Source organism: Helicoverpa armigera, chromosome 13, assembly GCF_030705265.1.
Source record: "Helicoverpa armigera isolate CAAS_96S chromosome 13, ASM3070526v1, whole genome shotgun sequence".
Taxonomy (NCBI): Eukaryota; Metazoa; Arthropoda; class Insecta; order Lepidoptera; family Noctuidae; genus Helicoverpa; species Helicoverpa armigera.
Genome location: NC_087132.1, coordinates 4,117,523 through 4,130,436, shown reverse-complemented (window position 1 = coordinate 4,130,436; position 12,914 = coordinate 4,117,523). Strand labels below are relative to the sequence as shown.

The following is a 12,914-nucleotide window of genomic DNA, read 5'->3' as shown; positions in this document are numbered from 1 at the left end:
CGCAGTGGGCGTTATTACACGTCAAATAGATATAAGTTTGGTAAAGATCAAAAGTCATGTTGTTCAGTCTTGCATCCCAGGGGAACTGAGGTCGATTCACGTGGGTTCCGTAAGAAGCGATTAAAGGATAATATTTAAGGATTGCCAGGGGAGAGACTAGTCCCTATTCAATCGTAGTCAGTGTCGAAAAGGGTATAGGATTAACTCAAGTGAAGTTGACCGGTAGCAATAATACGAATAATTATACTGGGCAAAGGTACTAACATTGGGATGATATAATGTTTCAAAATAACTATTACTAAAAATGAGAATATGTAAGTTATTTATGACAATAATTAAAGTCAAGCACTCTATTTATTGGCATGTTTTGATCGTTGAGACCTACAAACTTCTACTCTATCGCCTCGCATTATGTTTAGTTCCAATGAAAGGGTCTCTTAGACAAATCTATTAACAGTAGAGTAGAGCGTTTAAGAGGCCAATAATAGTTAAAGTAACAGTTATTTGGGAGGGACAGATTAGATCTACCCAGCTATCAGACTGTAAATAGTAAGTGTAATCTAAACACATCAACGCTTCACAAATAGGGGTTCCTTCCCGCTGCAATATCTTACGTCCGAGGTTACAGACTATACCTACACATGTGTATCACTATATACGCAACATCAAGTGTAAAAAAACAATTTCAGAGATCGCTCCAAAATAAACAATGGGTTCAAAAGAACCCCAGAGCAAATCATTAGGGTGAAAATACTTGGGGGACCCCAAACCCGCGTTTGCACGAACAAGATGAGCAGCCAAAATTTTATTTCATCCCCTTTTGATAAACAATACACTTACGCAAATATCGTGTGTGTTCCCGATATTGTTTTAGGGTTGTCTTATTGGTTACGTATAAGGAACCATTGAGTTTTCCACCATTTTAAGAATATGAGGTAAAATCAAAAATGTTTTTTTCACAAATAACATATTCTTTACAAGTTAACAAAGGTATAGCCACAGATTATATAAAAGTTACTACGTGTATAGCTTTAATAAACAATACGGAACACTGGGGCATAATTGGTTACTTGATTGTATTCTCGACAGAGAAGTACCAATTGGAAAACATGTAAGCCAATAAACACATACGGGTTGGGATCACAACCGCCGCGTCTAGATCCGCGGATACGGATCGCAAATCTTGATTTCATTGCTACAAACTATATTCTGTTATAGAAAAAATAACCGGAGTCAAATTCCTGCTAGCTTATTTATGTTAGTAATGCTTCTTTATACCAAAAATAAATAAACACGCAATAAAAAAGTCAGACAATTTCTTCACTTAGAAAGGAATTTTTCTTTATTACTGATATCGAGTCGTAATTGAAATATTTTTGACGACGATCTTTTTTTTTTGTATCTAGAAAAACTATCTTGCTTTTAATAAACATCCGGGAAAATATTGACGGGTGAATAAAATTGGGGTCCTTATTATAGTATCACTGAACGCGGATAATTCTATAAAGTCACTAAAGTCAGTAAAAATTGTTTCGCGCTTATCTGAGTATGAAATAATAACTGATACCATGTTATGTCAGTTGGTTATATTCCCGCGTATATTTCATAAAGTCGACTGACCGAAACGATGACATGACATTCCAACATTTTCGGGAAAAAACGTGTGTGTAGTGAAAGTTCATAAATAGATAGATTAACCTTAAAATAACCAATAAGAAAATGGTATATACCTAACTATTGTTATAGGAAATCTGTAGGTACTATTGTTTTCATCAACAAAATAATGTAGTATTGAAGTCAGAAGGTAATCGAATGTCTTTGTCTCCGGGATTCAGGGCGTATTGCTACATAGTTACCTCTTTTGAGATTCAGTCATCTGATCTGTCTTAAAGATTTCATTTAAATCTAGCTAAGTTTCATTCTATTTAACGCTCAAAGAAGAATTCATAATATTGAATAAGTAAACAATACTTCGTAGGTACATAACACAAGTAAAAAATATGATTATGTAGGTGCTTAACGGGCTTCGTAAAAGGGTGTCAAGATGTGCACGCACTTATGAAAATGTGTAATAAAAGTCCATTACTATTATTAGATAATATTTACCAGCACCCTCCAAAGCTGCCCTACACGTGGGTGTGAAATATTATTATATTATTGATAAATAGTACAACGAAAGTGAACACCCGCTATGAGATCACAATGAGCATAACGTTCCTAAAAGTCTTTTTATGTGAATTCCTGGCTACCAAACAAACAGAAGTTTTCTTTTCATAAAATACTTTAGTTTGTTATTTTACTTCAGAATATTTTTCAAGGTTTCACTCAGTTTTTTATGAAAAGAATAACTTGAGCACCTTCTTCCATCTTGTTATTTTTTGTTGTTGTTTTGGTAGTCAAGAATTATTAACAAAAGACTTTATCTAGCTGCTTAATTACGGTTATCATCATATTGAAATTATAATCTTACAAAATCCCTTAACCAGCTCATTATTACACCCTTAATCAAAGTGAATATTATATTCTGAGTGCGAGGGGTGCGCAATCCGAAAGTGGTATCTAACTGCCCAAAATGATGACAGTTACTCCGACTCCAAAGTTTGCTTTATCTGCACTAATACATTATTCAGATGCAATCCCCTCTCAATTATGACATTTGATGCGTAGGGTTGGCTGGAGGAACAGCAGTTGCATAAATTTAGTCAATTTGACACGGATTGGTAGGAGACGAGAGCGGAGGGCTGCGAAATACGCTGCGTAGTTCGTTTCCAAAGGTATGGGGCTATATGCAACAGAGAGCAATTTATTAAAAACGCTAATTGGACCCGGAGCACGGGTCGGCGCGTTCAATTGACACTGACAGACAAGTATGTAATGAAATGAGAACGTGTTGGATAAAAGTGTTGAGTATGTTGACGTATGACACTATTTGGGAACTTCACGTGTTCAGTATAACCGCCGACATGTTATCGTTACTGGAATTCACACACTTCCAAATATGTAACTTTATCGTTTCGTTGAAAAACGTTGAATAACACTGCAAACTGGTTTAACATTTCACAAAAGCACACGAGGCTTGCCATTTTTAAGAAATGGAACAATACCTTCGTGAAAAAACATATATTTATTAAAGCTAAGATTCCTCACGATCGATTCCCAACGCAAAAAAAAATTACCTACAACCTGAAAGTAACCAATTGTTCTAGGGGTTACATAGTTGTAGTAGCAAGTTACATAAGCCTACATTGGTACCTAGATTAAAAGAGGACTTAAAATAAAATACTGATCTAAAGTTAGGTAAAACCGATAGTTAAGTACCCATCGGAATAAAATTGCTGCCAGTACAATAGTAAACAAATACGAGTTCATTGTGTGGACATGATTATTGTGTGTTCCGGGTGACATCCGACTGCGGCACTCGATTAGGAAGAGGGCACATGAACGGAATTATAGTGGTTCCGCACTACAGACCCGCACCGCTGACTCACAGCTTTTTCACTTGACCGTACATAATGCAATACCGAAAACTTCCAAAATAACTTCGACAGAAGAAGAAGAAAGCTATATTCATTCACTGCAGATAATAATAAGGTTTCGTATTCCATTTAGAATAAACTTTCCGTAATCCTAAAGTTCTCTATTATAGACTTCGTATTATAAAGTTCGGAAGTTATCTTGCTTGAATTCCCGACGATAGCATTGTCGCGGAAACCCCACTGGACACCGATAGATAAATTGAGGCGACTTCCAATAATCGATTAAAGAAGAAAGTTGTAGCGCTCCAAATGTTCACAGATTAATTCGTAAGTTATCTTGCGAGGGAAAGGATAGTGGAGCTAAAAAGCCGAGTACCGAGTAGCACCCTCTATCAGACACGATTATGAGGCGGAAAAGGCCGCGCAAGTGGAATTGTAGTGTTTCCGCACTAGAGGCTCGTTTCGAGCTGATCCAAGATCACTTGACCCATCATTGTGTGCCACACTCTGTATCAATCGAGGATCTCGTCGATAGATGTAACGGGGCTCATTAGCCTCATCATATTACGCAGTCGGGCCGCGGAATTGCAGAGCTTTGCATAAAGTACTCCTGGTTAAGCGAAATCCTTGTTTGTGTAAGAGCGCGCCCGAGATGGAGGAACACTCGGAAAAGTATTATGAGTAAACTAGCTTTAATGCCAATCTGGCATATTTGCAGTACAAACGTTACGGTACTTAATGGTTTAATGAAATTGCTTCACTTTTCATTGTGTTATAGCTTAGAAGGGTGGTATCAAACAGAATTTTAAATATATTTTATAGGTTTTGTGGAATACATATTTTAAAATGAAAGATTGCATTTTCAAAGTGAATAGTGATATAAAAATCATACAGATAGTGTCCCATTTCATTGACTGACTGGTAAAACGTCACTTGTTTGACACGGTCTGTAAAAAATACAATACGGAACCAAAACCCATATCGATCGGTACCGAACTTTGTATACGTACATCAATGGCATACGGAGCACAAAGGCCGCAATTGTGACAGATTGCTACTCGTTCCAATTACCAGCCCTGTCCAAGGTTTTATTTAATTCCCAGATCATGTCGTGGCAACTTGATACACGTATCAGCGGGCGCATTACGAAGTAACGTAAGAATATCATTTGATCACGATATTATATTGGCGTTGATGTATTCACACGATAGCGAACAAATCACGGATGAATATGGAAATAAGTAGTTAACGCATTAACATGTTGGGACATTACTATGATGCATATCGCAGGATGCTCCTGGTCGCGATCATATCCGCAACTCATTTGCAATGCATTACCATCCATTGAACTCGAGAGTAATGGCTTTTCAAACATCGAATATTGGTTTATTTCTCTTGTTAAAACTTATTAAAAAATGTCTTTTAGATTTTTTTCAAATTCATAAATGTTTATTATCCTCCAATCCCTTAATCTGTAGGTGCACATCTTGGACAATTTAAAATTTGCTAAAAGCCAAACTCACCACAATCCTTTTCAGTTATGCCACAGTTGGGCAAATAACGTCCCCTGTAATCGTCGTAATTGCGCAACCAAGCAGCCACCCTCCCTCGAAATATAACTATTACGCTTTTATTAAGCTCACGGACCCACCAAAGGGATACTCATAATTTAATTACGACCCTCAAAATAAGTTATTTCAAGTCTGCAGGAATTGCCTCGCTGGTTATTTGGGTGTAGAGGAGTCGGAAGTCGTTGCCTTTGTTAGAAAACTATTTTTGTAATTAGTGTGCCAACCCAATTAGTTTCACCATAACGTTTTTGGAATTCGTTTCGAAGCAGTAACTTGAAACTTTGAACGTAGATCTAAACTTAAGTTAAATAGCGCGGGTCACTGTTCGACTTTAAAGCTTTCACCATAATCATAATAGTTTCGGAAATGTGTTGTTTTAATAACGTCTATTGGATTGCTGGAAGCCGCATCGCGAACTGAAATTAAAACTTGCCAACTGTTTTAAACTTCTACTTTAACTTTCCCTAAAGAAAAAACAGCATTTAGCGACTTCGTCCGCATTAAGTAGTTTATTCAACTGCTTAATTGTAAAACTTTATAAATTGCAATTTGTGTCAAGAAGGATGAATTTTAATAAAATATTTAAATAGCTGTAAACGAATAAGACGTTTTGATTGAAATAACACATTATTTGTTATCCATGTACTTAAAAGCATTACACGGATCTATAATGTATGAACAGCAATATTTAATGAAAGCAAATGGGTTACTGGCGAGCCCAAGTGGACTGGCCACCGGCGGCGAATGGCGTGAATAACGGTCCCCGAGGGAATACCGTCGCGTTGCTGACCTTGTTAAATTGATCAGGTTGCCCACAAAATGCCGGAACTCGTCAACGCCTTCGCACCTAAGTATTTAGTGACAAATTTCCATGTAAATCACGCAGTCACTCCGCATTTTGAATATTTTGTGAACAATACCATTCTGTCATAATTGACTTATTAAATCCTATGAACCTTGCTGGTAAGTGTACCTTGATGGTAATTTACTTCTGACATTTGGTAACCAGCTCTACGCAACCCTATTACAACATCCTTGAAAACTTTTTTGAAGGGACGACCTACAAATTGTTTCAAAGAAAAATAGCACTTTTTTACTCTTAAACGGTAAGCAAAATTTATTTTTAGTTTTTCTTTTTAATGACCCTGGACCAAAGCTTTTCTTACATTTTTAGCCACAGTAAGAATTCGTTGGAAACAGTAACTCACACTTAACCGGTTTTTATATTTCGCCGAGATCCCCGCCTCTTCTGGTTGGCGCGGCAAGAGCTCGACTCATTAAAAACCGAGTACCCAATTTATTTTATTTTTAGTAAGAATTTTCACATATTTCTACTTTGGTTATATTTATGGCGCAGACATTTACCGGTATATTTTCCTCGTAAATATTTAACATTCTCACTGAACGATCAAATAAAGCAATTTTCAGTTAATCCGACTAGCATAACGAATTCCGAAAAAAAAAACAAAAGAATAGCAAGACATGAAAGAAGCATTTTGAAATTGTTATAGCAAGTCAAAAAAGATTTCATTGTATATTCAACAGAAGCGACATGTTGACGCACAAACAAACCGGCTTATTTTCATATAGCGGACTACTAGGTAAAGGGAAATGTTATTAGGGATAATAGGAGTCCGGCGAGACCCTTTAGACGGGATAGACAATAACCGTTTCCTCTTCAATATTGCTCTATCTATAGCAACCTGGCCGCCTCACCGACCTGACAGGGATTAACAGCCAGAAACTGCTCCCGCCCGTTATCGCCTGTAAATATCATTACGACTCACTAACTAATGTAGACGTCTTAGTTCAAATATCCAACTATTGCTTAATTACTTTTCATTTAAGAAAGGTCTGTTCGGTAAACACACAGCTCCCCTATCTTCCCATGTTGTAGTTTCGAGAAGGGAGTTTCAGGGCCCTCACGTCTTACTCACGTCTCTAAACAGTAAACGTTAATGAGTATGTAAACTATTCTTTGTATCATCTCCATTTGAAATAAACATCTATCAAGTCTCACCAACATTTACATTTACAATAAGTGCTAGTGGAATTCCCACACCCATAGTGCTATACCGACAGTAAAAATGAGCTTAAAAGCCATTTATTTAAGTTACGATCCCCCATCAGAGCAACTTTTTACTACGAAGTGACTCTCCAGACTCAGATTTAAAAATAATATTTGTTTATATCTGTTCAGTAGATTGCTTTCCAGACAGTTTTAATTTAATATTAATTTACTTAGCTTTATTAAAAAGTTTTTCGACGTCTTGTATAAAACAACTCAAATTGGTAGTTTCCAATAGAGAAAGTAAATCGTTTTCTTAGTACGAATTTTGAATTGGTTAGCTGATAAAATAAAATATAATTTGGGAGTATTTTATCTGCAGTTACTTTCTACAAGTTGTCGAAGGTTTGTAGCACGGTATAATGGAGCGGGAGAATTCTATCGAGATATTCGCATTATAGATAAGTTGCATTTTGTGTAGACCGCTAGCCCGCGGCACCGCCAGCCGCCGCACCGCGCCTGTCGCCAAAACGCATTTCACTTTTCCACCCCTTTGGAGTTGAGTTTCAAAAATTGTTTCTTAATTGTTGCTTACATTACGAAAAGGGTGTATGAGAATGTTGTTTCAAACGTAGGGTTGTTTGTTCGAGCTTCAAAGATATACATTATACATACGATGCGATGGTACGGACGAGTTGAATGTTTCTCACTCGAAGAACAACTGAAGTCACAAAAGTTATTACTGCTTCTTCTTAGTGGATCGATGAGGAGGCCCGATGGTTAATTTGAATATTTCAATTTACAGAACATTTTGAATTAGGAACATATTTTCTGCAGGAGACATGTTAGATTTGAATACATTATTGGATTTCACTAATTTCCTTGTTTGTCAGTAAGCAGATGCAGCTAATCTATATTGACATGGCGACTGTCCTCAACAATTAATACCTACGTATGCTCCTGGACAACCTTAGATTAGTCATAGTTACAGTGTCAGCTATTAGCTTTATTAGCTTTAGCCTTGTCCGTAGAGAGTGTATGTGTCCGCGAGACTATTATTGCTACAAGGACTTATTGCGATCACGAATCACATAGTTATGGACATTGCTGTGGATAAGATAGGTGAATCCTTTTTTATTTCGCTTTTGTTATTTTCCTTTGCATTCCTTTGCAGCTTAATGAGATCTAGCATTACTATTTAACACAGCAAGTAGGTATGTAGCTTTAAGTTAAAACCCTTAATTCTTCTTGCTGGTAGGACCCATTGAAAAAAATACAATTGTATCATGGATAAATCATAAAGAAACCTGTAATTGGCATTCAAGTGAAGTGTTCAAAGAAACTCTCGAAATAAAGGCAAAGAAAACCGATAAATCAATAAATAAATGCACATTTTTCACCTACAAAGACTCGGTAGTTGTGTGCCGTGAATTGCTACGTACTTTCAAAGTGAAATAAACAAAGGATGTACTTTACTTCCAAGACTTTTATTAGATGTGCAAACTATCTATAGGAAGTGTACCTATTGCATATTGAGTTGCACGATAAATGTTCCAATATTTTGAAATATAAACAATAAATAATCTATTTGTACGTTAAAGCATTAGTTATTCAATGCTGGTTATGTTAATGGGTTGGCTGTTAAATATATGTACATACATTTATGCCTTATAATTAAATTGCAATTATATAAGTTCAAATTGGACTTTTATATTCGTAATTTGCTAATAGAACCTTTCGTTTGTATAATTAAATATGTTAACATATGTATCTGTAGTTAACGTATAGGTACCTATAGTACACGCATATGAGTTATGATCACGAGTATGTATAGATCTCTTACAACGGTATTTATCATTTGTATTAGGTATATGTAACTCTAATTGAGTAAGTATTGGTTTCTTGTTAGAATTTAAAAATAATCTTTAAATCATATTGTAGTACCTGTGGTTGCCGAAGTTTTAACGACCCCTGTTTAGCCTAACATGATATAATATAAAAAAATATATAAAAATAAGACGTTCTCTGGGGTCACAGCTAATACGTTCATAAATATTAATCATGCAGCCGACTGGAGAGCGAATTCAAAATTATCAAATGCATTTATCGGCTCATCGATAAACGAATTTGCGAATGTGTCATTATCAAAATTGTATTTATTCTCTCTACGCTACATTACAGATGAAATTCAGAATATAAAAATGTTTTTCAACACAAAATGTTGCATATATGGAAAGCTGAACCTTTTGTCAGCTAACGATAGGAAACGGAAGTCGTCTACAGACAGATAAATAATTTACGTAATATATCATTCATCGTGTTGGCTTTGAGGGGAATATATTCATATGTGGGGACACGGTTTTTATGATAGCTCGTCCCTACTTTTATGAAGCACAATATTTAGTTGATTGTCCGTGGTTTATGGCCGTGCCAATGACGTCACGGGAAATCAGGGAATTGTAACGAGGGATACGTTGGTTTTGTTCAGTTTCCCTACAGGTCAAACATAGCCGTCTTTTGTTTTGGATAATTTAGTATTACCTAACCTACAAGGATTGCTTATAGATTTATTGTTACATAAAAGCACTATAAGGGATGAAAACTTGCACCATAAACGTAAAACCGAATAGCAGTATTTGTTTAGAATATAAAGCCGGATATACAATATTCAGTCATGCCGACGTTAGATTATGTTACATGAAAAGCTAAGTCGTCAGCAACAGCCGTCACAACCTCGCAACTGAAATAGTTAACACGATATAGTTTATTTAAATCCTTTCTGACAATAACGGATCCCAAAAAGCATAAAATATTAACATTTCTATTTTGCACTACGCTTTGTACGATTGTTTCACTAAGCCGAGATTTTCTCTCTATCAACACTGGACTGAAAATGTTGTCAATGGTCATGAAAGAATCAGCATAAATATCTGAACCGTACCCTGTTATTCAAAATATTGGTAATGATAACGTCAAAATAAAGTTATCTTATATAATAAAAATCTCAGTTTGTTAGAGAAAAAATTGCGTAAGAAGACTTTTGAAGTGAAAATAGTTCACCCCATGTTTTATGTATTCGTCTACTGTTTATACTTTCAAACAAGTGAAATAAATAGCTTAGGTGTGTCTGGGAAGGCCAGGCAGCCAGGCTAAAATTGGGAACTGGAATATACTCGTAACATCGTAACTAAATATACTTAGGTAGTTACGATTTTCCTAAGGGTGCCAAGCGAAAAACAAGAAGAAAAATAGGTTTTATTATGAAATTCATCGCTATTTAAATGTATTTTCGAGACGTATATTTTAAATAACTTGGCTGATAACTTCACACCGTTTTGGATATTTCGGCCTTAACTACCCATCGAAATTATTTGCTCAACTTAACAGCGCTGACTTCTATTGAATTATTGATGAGACGGCACCGAAGTGTTCATCTTTTTTTCAATTGCTTTAGGTGCCTACGAAAATAAAAGTACAAAAAATCATAAAATTTTTACGCCATTTAGTGACCGAACAAAATCTATAATTACTATTATTAATCTGAAGAGTTTGCTTGAACGCTCTTGTCACACGAACTACCGATATCAGGATCGATTATAAAAAAAACTTTCATTGTTAGATAGCCCATATACTGAAGAAGGCTACACGCTTTTTATCCAGGTGCGTTCAAAAGTTAATACAGGTAAAAGCGCTGGTAGAAGCTACTTAATAAATAAAAATGCGAGCGATTCGACTTTGCCTTCTGCTCAAGCGTACACAACATACAATATTAGTGATATTACAAAGTGCAGTGACCTGCGACATCTTGCGAATATAATTGATACGAAGCGAGTAGCATGCGTGACGTCTGCCTAACATAACATTATCGTACGGAACCCGAAACGCATGGAACCGTTGTAGAACTAATTAACTAATTACACAACTAACGTACCTGCGTATTACGGTACTGTGGTAATTGCTGTACTAAACTAAACTTTGTCAACCAGGTGCTATATTGGTTTATTAATCAAATAGGGGTAAAAACTATGGGTTTCCTTGAAGTAGTCACAAGAGCGTTAATTGAGAAAATGTACATATTTCTTTCGGTAAATGAATTCTTCAGTAAATGGTATTATGTTACCCGAAATTTCATTTACATACCTACATGTATGTTAATGGCAAAAGGCACTAATGGATGTATTGGTAATATCAACATATCTATCTATTTATATACAACAACCAGCTACTAATCTTTTCACTTTGAGACCTACGAGATAACAAAACCTTTTACTCATTCCACCCAAAAAATAAACAAAGGTAAGTTAGGTTCCACCGTAAACACTATCACTATATGTATATAGTTTGTAACCCACATAAACAAGTTCATTCATAAAAATTCACCTTACAACAGTGCTCGAAAGAATACATAAGTGTATTTTCCCCAATGCCACATTTAAGACCTTTTCTCCTTTGATATGTATCTCAAAGAATTAATCAGCGTAACCCGTGAAGGAAGCCTCGGGACTATTTTTTCCTCTATTCCTAGCAAATATCGTTATTGTATGTAAAGAGGCCGATTCTTACTCACAATATATATCAATGTCTTATACGCTTACACCTACCTCGAAAATCTTATAACAAAAGATGAAAATATTATAATATTGAAAAGAAAAATGTTTTTCTTTTCTTTGAAAATGTTAAGGCAGATGTGTGTCGGATATTGTATTAACACTTTGTAAGCTACACAATAACGGTTGTCGACCCGTTAAGCGCTTGATAACCTCCTTGCTTTGCTAATTGTGCTTCTGTGTGCTTGGATGCTTGATTTGATTTCCATGAAACAAGTAATTGATTCCCGACGTTCATCTTGCTTTCCGGGTAAATGATAATTATATTTAAAAAAATTGGCATCCGATACTGCCTATACAAGTTATCTAGTTATCTTCATAATATTATATTTCATCAACTCGGTTGAACGGTTAAACCGTGAAAGCGGAACAGTTGGATTCAGCACTTACAATTTCTAATCAAATCAATAACATAAAATAGCTCTCACTGCAGTATCTAGAGCTAGAACTAACCAGGTACATGTACTCATAGTTCGATCGCATCTCATTATAATAGTACAACTTTGTGGGCCACGATTGAAACATCCAGCTAAACGATTTGGAACAATGCGCCGGTAAAATATACAAGCCTGCGTTCCATAGCCGAGAAAATATATAATTTGTATGCAAAGTGGCCGATGGGCTGTTTAGACAGAATACAATGTAAAAAAAATGGTGACCGTGACCGTTTACATGTATTAGCAATATATTCGAGTGGTTCGGCTGGCAAGTACTGAAAATATAGTGGTGTAAATAGTCACAAGTACATGTTTACTGGCCGCAATAACGTGTATCGATTTAATACTTATATGTTTTATTTATGGAAAAGTTGGAAAAGCATAACACAGCGCAAAAATCTGTTTAAAAATGGACTACGGAACTCGTTAAAAGTAGAAACAGGGATACGGTCAGTGGGATAATAGGGTCGACGTGTACCGAAAGAATATGTCCTGCGAGCGTTTCGCACATCATAGCAGTTAGTGGCTAAGGAAGAAATACAAACGCAGGACGATGCGGGTTCACAAAATCCACAGAGAAAGAGCGGATGGTCTTTACTCCGCCCGGTGAAGGTAAACAAAACCCATTATAATTAAGTTAAAGGATTGCGTTTGCAGTGTCGTACCTACTCCTTTTACGCGTAATTCAAGGAAACGAGCTAACGAGACAGTTCTGTTAAAAAATACCTACAGAACATAAGAACTAAAAAAATCGGCGCACAACCAAAGTTTATTAAAAATACTAGGAAATAACAGCAGAGTTGAAAAATATAAAA

At 35.9% G+C, this 12,914-nt stretch overlaps 1 protein-coding gene across 1 annotated transcript in view; it reads left to right on the top strand.

Moving 5' to 3' along the window:
* The first annotated feature begins 7,944 nt into the window (after positions 1-7,944).
* The window catches only part of LOC110384364 (RNA polymerase II transcriptional coactivator), a 132,280-nt gene continuing 127,310 nt past the window's right edge, over positions 7,945-12,914 (top strand). The window contains exon 1 of the mRNA XM_064037609.1: positions 7,945-7,954. The gene's annotated coding sequence lies outside the window, so the exon portion shown is untranslated. The remainder of the gene's footprint in view (positions 7,955-12,914) is intronic.